General features: G+C 52.0%; 1 protein-coding gene across 3 annotated transcripts in view; it reads right to left on the bottom strand.

The window, feature by feature from the left end:
• The window catches only part of SEPTIN9 (septin 9), a 179179-nt gene that overhangs the window by 111874 nt on the left and 55355 nt on the right, over positions 1 to 11950 (bottom strand). The window lies entirely within an intron of this gene.

The following is an 11950-nucleotide window of genomic DNA, read 5'->3' as shown; positions in this document are numbered from 1 at the left end:
GGGAAGAGAGGGAGGAAGAAATGGATGGGCGGAAACAGCACTCTGGCTCACCTGGCTCTGGAGGGGGCGTGGAGACCGACGGGAGGACAGTGGCTGTGTGCCCGGCAAACCGGGCCTTTGGACCCCATGAAGTGGACCGTCTGTCTCCTCTGGGGCAGGGGCCATATGGTCTCAGCTCTGTGTGCACCTGGAGCCCCATATGGCCTCCCTGAGCCTCCAGTCCATCAGCTGCTGGGCCTTCCCCAGTCCCCAAGCCCCTTCAGGCCATCATCTCAGTAGACAGCGCCACCATTCACCTAACAGCTCAAGCCAGGCATCGGGGCATCACCCTCAAAGTCTCCCTTTCCCTCCCCTGCCCCTGTCATATCCAAGCCATCAAAAGTGTCTACCTCAGAAATATCAGTTTGTATCTGCTCTACTCGAGCATCCCTCCTCCAGCCCTCTCCCTCCACCAGAGATAGATAGGTTGTTTAAGGATTAACAACCAGCAAATACAACTGTACCCGATATATAGCATTTGCCTGTTTCTGTGTTATAAACAGTCCCATCTTGGACAATTTGGAGGCTGCCAAAGGCTTCCCTGGTGGCTCAGAAGGTAAAGAATCCGCCTGCAATGCAGGAGACCTGGGTTTGATCCCTGGGTCAGGAAGATCCCCTAGAGAAGAGAATGGCTACCCACTCCAGTATTCTTCCCTGGAGAATTCCAGTATTCAAAAACAAAGATGATAGTTAAATGTAATAAGATCCTTAGAAAGCGGAGAATTTATATTTATGTGTATTTATTATCTTCATTCTTAATATAATTACCTGTAATTTAATTCATACCATATACATCTCTGATTTAATTTTATAATTTTCTCTAATAGATCGATGCATTTTTATTGTGGTAGAATATACATAATATAAAATTTACCATTTTCACCATCTGTAAGTGCACAGCTCACTGGTACTAAGTACATTCACACTGCTGTACAACCATCCATTTCCAAAACTGTCTGCGATCCCAAACCGATCCTCTATTCTCGTTACACAATAACTCCCCACTTTCCCCCCTTCCTCATCCCAAGCTCTGGCAACCACCACACTTCTTGCTGTCTTCTACAAATTTGACTACCTCAGGTAAAATGCAATTGTAATACTTGCCCTTCCGTGTCTGGCTTATTTCATTTAGCATAATGTCTTCAAGATTCATTATTCAAGGTGTGCATGTTTTACCATGTGTCAATTTCCTTATTTTTACAGGCTGAATCATATTCCACTGCACATATATACCAAATTTTGTTTATCCATTCATCAACCGAAGGACACTTGGATACATCCACGTTTTGGCTATTGTGAATAACACTGCTACAAACATGGGTGTACTAACATTTCTTTGAGTTTCTGCATTTAATTCTTTTGGGTATAAATTTAGGAGTGGAATGACTGGATTGTGTGATATGTGTGTGTGTGTGCATGTGTGTGTGTGTGTGTGTGTGTGCTTAGTTATGTCCAGCTCTTTGTGACCCCATGGACTGAAGCCCCACCTGGTTCCTCTGTCCCCGGAATTTTTCCAGGCAAGAATACTGGGGAGTTACCATTTCCTCCTCTAGGGGATCTTCCCAATGCAAGGATCAAATCCACGCCTCTTGCGTCCCCTGCATTAGCAGGCAGATTCCATCCCTGGGTCAGGAAGATCCCCTGGAGAAGGGAAGGGCTTCTGCGCCACCTGGGAAGCAGATTGTATGACAATTCCACAGAATTTAATTTAAAATAATAATTTATATACAGAGGATGGATGAGTTGGTTAAATAGTATCACTGACTCAATGGACAAGAGCTTGAGATAACTCCAGGAGATAGTGAAGGACAGGGAAGCCTGGCGTGCTGCAGTCCATGGGGTCGCAAAGAGTTGGGCATAACTTAGCAACTGAACATTTCCCAAAACGTACGTTGTATGAAATGGAAATCCCATATTTTATAACATACAATTTTAATGACGACTGTGTTTAACAACCGGCTCACAAAATGTCTCAAAATTCAACAGCTGGCTCTTGTCCTACAGCTGTCCCCTCTCCCCAGCTTCCGGCAAAGCCTCCCGACGGAGCTGCTTGCTCTGCCTCTCTCTTCCCTTTGCCCCAGAACTCATGGTGGGGCTTTCAAAGTGAGGTCAGACGATGTGACCCCCCACAGCCCGGTCCATACTTAGAGTGGACAGACTGCAGAGTCCTCGCCGAGGCTGCCGAGGTCCCGGGTGGCCTGGCCTCTACCCACCGCTGCAGCCTCACCTATTCACTCACCGCCCCCCCCCGCCTCCGTCTCCCCTCTGCCTCCCGCTGCCGGACACCCGCCTTAGCTGTCCTCTCCGCCTGGACGGCCTCCCCCAGGTCTTCCCCTGCTGACTCCCTGTCTGTCATTTCCTTTCAAACATCAGAGCGACCACCCCAGGGTCCCCCAGGAGACACCTTGAGCCAGTTGCTCCTTCGCCTCCAGGCTTGCAACGGAGATCCCCTGAGACTCCCCCGAGACCCTGTTAGACCCTGTGGAATGACAGTGTTCAGTTCCCTTTGTGGGGGGCAGGGTCCCTGACAGGGAACTGCCCTAGCGGGGCAGAAGGGCCCTTGGGGACACTGCCCAGACTCTGTGCGTCCCTGCCAGCACCATACAGACCAGCCCCCGCGTTCAGGGTGACAGGCAGGATGCCATCTGCCCTGGGCCAGGCCCCCAGGCCCCGTGGCCCTTTATCACCCCGAGACATCAGCAGCAGCCATGCTTCTGACCACAAAGTCTCTCAGGCAGCCAGATTCTGAATCTTCCCGTGAAGCCCGTCTGAGGGTATAGCTGACATTTAACCGGTGTGTAGGCTCCAAAACCCCCTTACGCCATCTGCTTGGCGGCTTAAATGCAACCAGAAGGTTTCACTTCAAAGGGGAATGCCGTTCCCTTAGCACATGATCAATCTGTTCCCCAAACTTCCCAGTTCTCACTCCGGCCTCCTTTGCTTGGAACACTTAGAGCAAACTCTGACCACAGCAGCCTGGCCCTTATCTTGGAGGCAGGGGGACTTTTTAAACAAAAATCTTACTCTTCTAAATCATGCTGTCGAGCCACCGAAGGAAGCTCCTGGCCTTTGGGCTCCAGGCACACAGGGCTCCCCATCCCTCTGTGAGCCCAGAGCCCTCCAACTCCAGTTGACAGCCCCCCCAACTCAGGGCTGAATCAGCTGAGGTTCCCCCTGCCTCCCGGCTCTGAAAATGTGACCGAGACGGCAGCATGGCCCGCCCCTCCCATCTTTCAGACTCATGGCACATTTCCCTGCAGTGATATTAAACCCCGTGGGACACTGGGAGCCAGGACAGAGGGAGGCGGCTGCTAACACAGGGGGCAGAAGGACCAGGGGGAAGTCATGACCCTGCAAGATGACTCCCCACCAGCTGAACCCAGACTGTGGCTCTGGAGAGTCATTTGTTTATCCACGCGTCCAATGGGCTTTGGATGGGCACATTCAGCTGTCTGGGATGCTGGCGTGGTGAGCTATCACCCAGATATGATGGGGGAGGAGGAAGTCTCTTCTTTTGAGGACTCACATTTTATTCTTGATTCTTCCCTCTCTGCACAGCCTCACGAACCTCTGCTCCTACCCCAAGTCCCCTGGATCAGGCTTTGGAATGGATTCGAGTCCCCAGCTTCCTAGCCACCAATTGAGGCTGGAGATACAGAGATGAAGTGGGGGACACAGCATCCCACATCCCCCAGCTGATGGGAAACTCCCTCGGGCCCTTCTGATAGCTCAGCAAAGTGACACAAGGGGCCTCAGAGGAGTGGCTGGCCTGGGACCAACCCAGCCTTGAAACAGCCAGTCAGTGTGTCAGCCTGCAGACTCCCCACCCCCACCAGGGCAGCCAGGAGACTTGGCCAGGCCACATCCCAGGAGGGGACAGGCTGTCCCCAGGGGCCATCGTTGTCCTGGCCTCCTTGCCACTTTTCTCTAGCAGGCGCCCTGCGCTGAGGGCTCAGAGGCTTGGAAGCAGCTCACCACTGCTGCAGTGTGGGGACAGGCTGAGTCACCCTAGTTCCACGTCAGCAGGAACAGCAAGAACAACGGGATCCGAGCAGAGAAGAAGGGGCAACAGGACCTCTGCGGCCACACTTATTTTGAAGTCACCACAGTGATCAAGGCGACACTGTCCCTGGGGAGCTGCCAGCCAGCCTGGCTCCTTGGACAGTGGCCACCTGCCCTGACAATACCCCAGCCCAATGCCCGGAGTGGTGGCCAGTCAGCACGGGAAGGGCAGGGAAGCAAGCTCCCTCCCCTGTCTTCTGCACCCTCTCAGAAGGTTCTTCAAGGCTTACCCTGCAACCACAAATTCTACTGGCATCTCCTTCAATGCCTGCTCCTTCATAATCTCATCTGCTCTACCTTTGCATACCTCCGGTGATGGGGAGATCAGTACTTATTGTGCTTATTGTGTTCACTCTATCTTTAGCCAGTTTGGGCTATTTTAAAGAGATGGGGGGACTTCCCTGGTGGTCCAGTGGTTAAGACTCCATGCTCCCCATGCAGGGGGCCCTGGGGTTCAATCCCTGGTCAGGGAACAAGATCTCACATGCCGCAACCAAGAGTTCGCATACCGCAGCTAAAGAGCCCGCATGCCAAAACTAAGACCTGGTGCAGCAAAATAAATATTTTACAAATAATTAAATAAAAGTTTAAAAATAAAAGAGATGGCACGGGGTGTGGGGGTGGGAAAAGGGGATGAATTAAAGCCTGCCTAACGGTAGCTTTTGCCATGGAAGAGACAGCCACTGTACCCTCATCCAGAATACAAACGTGAAAGGTGATGCAGAGATGTGGACTATAGTTTCACCACCAGATCTTTCTGGGGGCCTGCGATTAGGGGTTTCCGCCCTCACCACAGCCAAAATGTGTGTAGCGGGGCTTCCTGTTGGGCTGGATCTTTTTTTTTCCACCCCGTTCCCAGTCCACCATGAATGTGAGAGGATGTTGTGTGCCCCTGGACGTGCCCGTTCGCCTTCCATGACCCCCACGGGAGGAGAGGGTACCTGAGATGCAGGCTCCCGATGCTGGGCCGCAGCCCTGGGAACAGAAAGCCCCACGTGGGAGGAAGAGAGACAGGAAGAGCCCGCGTGTTGGTGGGGCAGGGACGGGGTGGGGGCCTCCCAGCAATCTGGTGCTGCTTTCCTGGATAATGAAATCTCCCCACCCGGGGTGCTGCTGGAGCCAGCCAGCAGCCAAATCAACCTCAATGGACCATTTGTCCCCCGTGTGAAGTGACTTCGGGACGTAATGTGTTTGCTATTAACTCACCCCATCCCCCGCTCTTCCCCTCCCCCCAGCATGAGTCATTCGCCCAGATGACTCTGCCCGGCAGGGCCCTTGCCAGGGGGTTGCCAGCTCCGGTTGGGCCTGTGTGAGGGGAGAGACCAACACAGAGGGCAGAGGCAATCCAGCTGGAGGCCACCAGCCTAGGGCCCACACGGCTTCCCTGGGACTGTCTATACCCCCGGCCCCCGAGGCAGGGGTAGGTCCCTCTGTATCTCCCTGGTTCCTGGGGCTCTGGGCAGCCATGTCCTTACCCATCTGGGTACCAACAGTCCTCCAGCAGACCCTCATAGGCAGGGAGCCGAGAGGGTGAACTCTTCGTGGAAACTGGCCCCAAGGCTGCTAAGGACCAATTACCAGCCTTCCCATCTCGGAGTAGGATTGGGGGGTTTGTTGGCTTGCTTTTCATTAATACTAAATGCTCAGGTTTTCTCAGCCACTCAGCCCTAGGCTCTGGGGAGGGGAGCTCCAAGCTGGCTTCCCTGCCTGGGGTCTTGGCTGCCCCCAAACCGAATCCTTTCTAAAGGCAAATGTGGACTTCCCTGGTGGTCCAGTGGTTAAGAACCCACCGTGCAACGCAGGGGACATGGGTTCGATCTCTGGTCTGGGAACGAAGATCCCACCTGCCACGTGGCAACTAAATGCGTGTGCCACAAGCACTGGGTCCGCGCTCCACAACTAGAGAGTCTACATACCGCAGCTGAGACTCAAGGCAGCCAAATAAAGAGATAATAAAGAATAAATAAAGGCAAATGTGACCGGTCACTCTCCAGATCCAGTGGGAGCCCAGCAGGGCTGACAACCAGGCCTCGGTCTGCTGCCAGCCACTCCTTCCCCTCTCCCGGTGCTTCTCCTCGCCCTCTGCTCAAGCCTGGCCGCTCCCTGGCCGCCTGCACAAGCCGGGTGTCACAGCTCTGTGCCTGTCCTGCTCTATTCCCTCCACCCGGCAAGCCCTTCCCACCCTCCTTGGCCTAGGTCACTCTCAATCCTTCTGCAGGTGCCTCCCTGAGCCCCTGGGTGGGGCAACTCTCTTCTGGGCACCCCCATGGGTTTTCCCAGTGGCCGGGGCAGCCTCTAACCCAGACCATTCACTGGAGGGGGACGCCAGGCAGCGGGGAATCCATAGGTGGGCTTCTTGGAGCAGAGAATCAGCATGGAGGGTTAGAAAGTGGGACGGGGCACCCCAAGTCTGAGGAGAAAGGAAGTCATGAGTGTCACTCCTCCCGTCCCACGCCCCAGTAATCCTGCCAACCAGATGGGCCACCTTCTCAGCACAGCTGTGCTTCAGCAGAGAGAAATTTCTCACCTTCGGGAACAGGGTGGGGACATTCCAGATGGGGCCTCATCTACCCTGGTCACAGGGCCCGTGGAGTCTGCATCTCCACGGCTCTTTCATCCACGTGGCCACAGACATGAGCCCGCCATCTCTGGCCGAGTGAGCATACATCTGGAGCTTCGTGGTCCGAAGGGCAGGGCAGGGCAGGGAGCCTGCCTTTAGCTGCAGCTGCTACACCAATGGAGAACAGACCTGCACACACACCGAGGCTTTGGGGGGACGTCACTTCCAAGGAGGTGAACGAGGACATTCTAGGTCAGTGAATCACCAAGTGCTCACACATCTAGACAGGCCACAGGCCCATCCCCCCACCACCGGAGAGAAGGAATTTAACACAGCTTACATATGGTGCGTGGGGCCTTCTGGGCCAGCAGGGTATGCAACCCAGAGGCTGAGAGGTTTGACCACTTGCTAATGAATAATCTAGAACGTTTATCCAGGAAAAGGTCCAGCGTTGTCCAAATCTCAACACACATCCCCTTTCTGCAGAACCATGTCACTTTCCTAGCTCCGCCCTCTCACCCCGTCTGCCAGCCTCAGTTGTCCAGAACACAACACAACAACAACCACCGTTAATCCTGCGGGTCTCCCAAATCCCCCTCACTCATGACTGCACCTCTAGTTCTCAGCAGGAGCTGACATTCAGTTCAAAACAGAGCAAGATCTTCCAAGGAGGGTGAGCTCTATTCTGTCGGAACTCCCCATAGAAACAGAAATCAGTCCTCAAACTTTCAGCAAGATTTTTGTTAAGAAAGGATGAACAGGACCTCCTTGGCGGTCCAATGGCTAAGACTGTGCGCTCCCAATGCAGGGGGCCTGGGTTCAATCCCTGGTTGGGGAACTAGATCCCACATGACACACCTAAGACCAGATGCAGCTAATTAAATAAATAAAAAAATATATATATATATATACATAAAAGAAAGGCTGAACGGCCAGGCTGAAACAGGGGCATGCTGGTAAATGTTTAACAAAGTGCTCAGTGGACAAGGGAAAGAGTGATTTATGATGTTTATCAGTTGCCGTGATGTCAGTACTCCCACCATGGCTGAGTTCAACCTTCCAACGTGACCTAACTGTACACAGAGTTGGCAAAAGATGTGCATACCACTGGCTGAAACTCTCAGATCACTACAGCTGATTCTTTCATCTTCAGAGAGTGGCAAGTCTATGAAGTTCTTTGCTGGGCAAAACAGCAAACCCAAATAGGGTTCAATCAGCAGGCTAATCCAATCAATGGCCCACCATCATGATGTGGGGCAGATTTCTGAGGCTGCCTCAGAGATCAGGGAGAAAGATAGTGGTGATAATTGACTAGTGATGTCTGCCCTAACCTCAGGATGGGAGATTATTGCACGGATTTGTCATTTGCCTTTCTCGACCTAAGACATTTCTCTTGCCCCTGAAGTTCAGTGCAAAGGTCACCTCCTTGGTGAACTCTTTCCCAATCTCACCTTTCCCCTGAGTAATCCCTGCCACAGAATTTACTACCATTCTGTACATACCAAGAGAGTTATCAGTGTGTGTGGCACAGACCCTAATTGCTCCCCCAATATCTGATCTCCCTTTCTTCTATGGTAACAAAGGTTTCAGTTGGGCATATGTCTGCCCAGATAAAGAATACATTTCCCAGCCACCTCTGCTGCTAGGAGTGGTCATGTAATTAGGGTCTGGCTTATCAGGAGGGAATTTGAAATGTCTAACTTCTAGGACACTCTTCCCCTTCCTCCCCGCCATGGCTGGAATGTGGACATGATGGATGGCAGGAGCTGAAGCAGCCATCTTATTTCATGAGGTGGAGGCTGCATATTGAAGATGGCAGAGTCACAAAGGAGGAACTGAGTCCTGGCTGCTCGGGGGCCACCATGACTGCTTATACTTGGACTAGGAAGCAGAAGAAAAAGGAACTTCTCTCCTGCTTAAGCCTCTATTGTGTTAGTCTTTGTTATGCAGCCAGATGGCACTCCGACTGATACCACGTGTGCCCATCATCCTGCTAGTCTGGGCAGGAGAGGGCAGGGCAGGGTTTCCAGCTTTATGCACTGAGCCCCTGGCAGAGTCTGTCTGATACCATAGGTGTGGTTAAAGCAAAATGAGTAGACGAGTTCGCCCAAGGTTTGTTTTGTTTGTTTTGATGTTTGAAACTCGAACAGAAAGACCTGTGCCTGATAGAGGATCCGTTCAGTTCAGTCGCTCAATCACGTCTGACTCTTTGCAACCCTATTGATAGAGGATATATGCTAACAAACGTAAAACAGAGAAGGCAGCAAATAAATACACGCCCAGCATAGGCTGGGACTGCTCTGGAGAGTGACGTGTTGGGATAGGTTGTGAAAGTCACAAACACAGTCAGATGTGTGCTGGACAGAACAGAGCAGCAAAGAAACAATGGAACTGGCAGGAACATCAGGAACAAAGCACATGCCCAGAACATGAGGAGCTGCTGAGCCTCTGGTCAGACGGTGGGTGCAGACCCAGGGCAGTCATTCACCAGGCTGAGATTGAGGGCAAGTTACTGCACCTCTCCAAGCTCTCGGTGACTATGTTAAGAACAATACCTAGATTGTAAGGATTAGTAAGTGGAAAGTGTCTGGCATAAAATAAGAGCTTGCTAAATGGTAGCTTTTATTATCTATAATATACAGTTTAATCCCTTTGTTTTACGGGTATGAAAACTGGACCTAGGGACTTCCCTGGTGGTCCAGTGGGTAAGACTCTGTGCTCCCAGTGCAGGGACCCCAGGTTCAACCCCTGGTCCAAGAATTAGATCCTTTATGCCACAACTAAGAGAGCTCATATGCTGCAATGAAGGTCAAACATCCTGCGTGCCGCAGCTAAGACCCAGCGCAGCCAAACAAATAAATAAATACATTTCCAAAAAAAAAAAATACTAGACCTAGAGAGGCAGAATGGTTTGCTGAGGGTCACATGGCTGTTACTGACAGAACCAGGATTAGAACACTGGGTCCCTACTCCTCCTGCAGTGCCCTGGAGTGTAAGAACTTGTCCTGGATGAGTATAAGGACTAGGTAATCACGGAGAGCTCTTGAAAGTGAGACTGGAATATTTGGCAGTGATTGTGTACAGAATCAGGACAATCACAACTTTTTAAATTAAAAAATAAGATTGCAAGAAGGTGCTTATTGAGCACATGTGCCCTAAAGGTCAAAGGCTGCCTTGCTTCTTCCTCCTGCCCGCCCTCTTTGTGCCAGGACCTGGAGGATCCGACAGCGAGTGTGGGCCAGCCCAGGCGCCCACTCTCCCTCCTGCCCTTTCTGGGCATATGACAGATTCTGAGGGCCTGTCAGCTCCTCCCCTGATGCCCATCTGCCTGCCTGAAGAGATGCCCCCAGCAGCCTGGTCTGGGCACCCAACTGACCCTTGTGTACATCTGGCCAGCAGCTTCTTCAGCTATGCTCTGGCCCTGCAAACATCCTAAATGCATAAAGCCATGAGTGAAGGTGTCCTAGCCTCCTCTCCCACGGCATTCAGTCCTGACCCTGGGGATGTGGCCCCCGAGGCTGGCCTCCTCCCCCAGCAAGCACTGCCATCAGACCCACTCAAGCTCTGGCTGCCAGAGCCCCATCCTGTGCTGGAGTTCCCACTTAGAGAACCCAAGAGAGGAGAGGAGTGGAGGGCACCACTGGGGGGGCATCAGCTCTAGGGCTGGAGGTTGTGCAGGGAGGAGGGGGAGAAAAAGATGGAGGAGGAGTAAGAACCGGAGGAAAGACAAGAGGAGGCGCTTTCCAGAAAGCCACTCTCTTCTACATTCATTATCTCCTTTCATTATAAATTCATTATAAATCATTCATTATAGATTCATTATAAATCACCTCCTTTATTCCTCATGAACCCCCAGGATGCAAGCTCTCCATACCCCCGTTTCTGCACAGGAGTGGAGGTGCGAGGAGGACAGGGGCCTGCCCAGGTGGCCAGGTACCAGAGGCGCTGCTGGGACGTGGGCTCCACCTGTCCAACCCCTGCATCCACTGGCGTGAACCTTAAAAGCCTCCAGGGCAGCAGGGGACTCGGCTTTGAGTCTCCACAAGAGGGTCTAAAGGACAGGGAGACTGGACTAGAGGCCAGGCCAGGTGCGGTCCCTGCAATGATGCTTGGGAGAAGCTGCGGAGGGGGCGGATCATGGAGGGTGCTCACAGTATCCATGCAGCGGAGGGTTAACAGAGCCAGAGGCAGCATCAGTTCAGTTCAGTTGCTCAGTCGTGTCTGACTCTTTGCGACCCCATGGACTGCAGCACACCAGGCTTCCCTGTCCATCACCAACTCTCGGAGTTTACTCAAACTCATGTCCACGGAGTCGGTGATGCCATCCAACCATCTCATCCTCTGTCAGCCCCTTCTCCTCCTGCCTTCAATCCTTCCCAGCATCAGGGTCTTCTCCAGTGAGTCAGTTCTTCATATCAGGTGGCCAAAATATTGGAGTTTCAGCTTCAACATCAGTCCTTCCAATGAATATTCAGGACGGATTTCATTGAGGACTGACTGGTTTGATCTTCTTGCAGTCCAAGGGACTCTCAAGAGTCTTCTCCAACACCACAATTCAAAATCATCAATTCTTCGGGGCTCAGATTTCTTCATAGTCCAACTCTCACATCCATACATGACTAATGGAAAAACCACAGCTTTGACTAGACCTTTGTTGGCAAAGTAATGTCTCTGCTTTTTAACATGCTGTCCAGGTTGGTCATAGCTTTTCTTCCAAGGAGCAAGCGTCTTTTCATTTCATGGCTGCAGTCACCACCTGCAGTGATTTTGAAGCCCAAAAAAATAAAGTTTCTCACTGTTTCCATTGTTTCCCCATCTATTTGCCATGCAGTGATGGGATGCCATGATCTTGGTTTTTTGAATGTTGAGTTTTAAGCCAATTTTTTCACTCTCCTCTTTCACTTTTATCAAGAGGCTCTTCAGTTCCTCTTCACTTTCCGCCACAGGGGTGGTGTCATCTGCATATCTGAGGTTATTAATATTTCTCTGCTGCTGCTAAGTCGCTTCAGTTGTGTCTGACTCTGTGCGACCCCATAGACAGCAGCCCACCAGGCTCCCCTGTCCCTGGGATTCTCCAGGCAAGAATACTGGAGTGGGTTGCCATTTCCTTCGCCAATGAATGAAAGCAAAAAGTGAAAGTGAAGTTGCTCAGTCCTGTCTGACTCTGAGCGACCCCATGGACTGCAGCCTACCGGGCTCCTCCATCCATCGGATTTTCCAGGCAAGAGTACTGGAGTGGGGTGCCATCTCTAGGCAATCTTAATTCCAGCTTGTGCTTCATCCAGCCCG

This window comes from Bos mutus, chromosome 19 (assembly GCF_027580195.1).
Source record: "Bos mutus isolate GX-2022 chromosome 19, NWIPB_WYAK_1.1, whole genome shotgun sequence".
NCBI classification, from domain to species: Eukaryota; Metazoa; Chordata; class Mammalia; order Artiodactyla; family Bovidae; genus Bos; species Bos mutus.
Note: the sequence above shows the minus strand (reverse complement) of the source record. Positions and strands in the feature narration are given on the sequence as shown.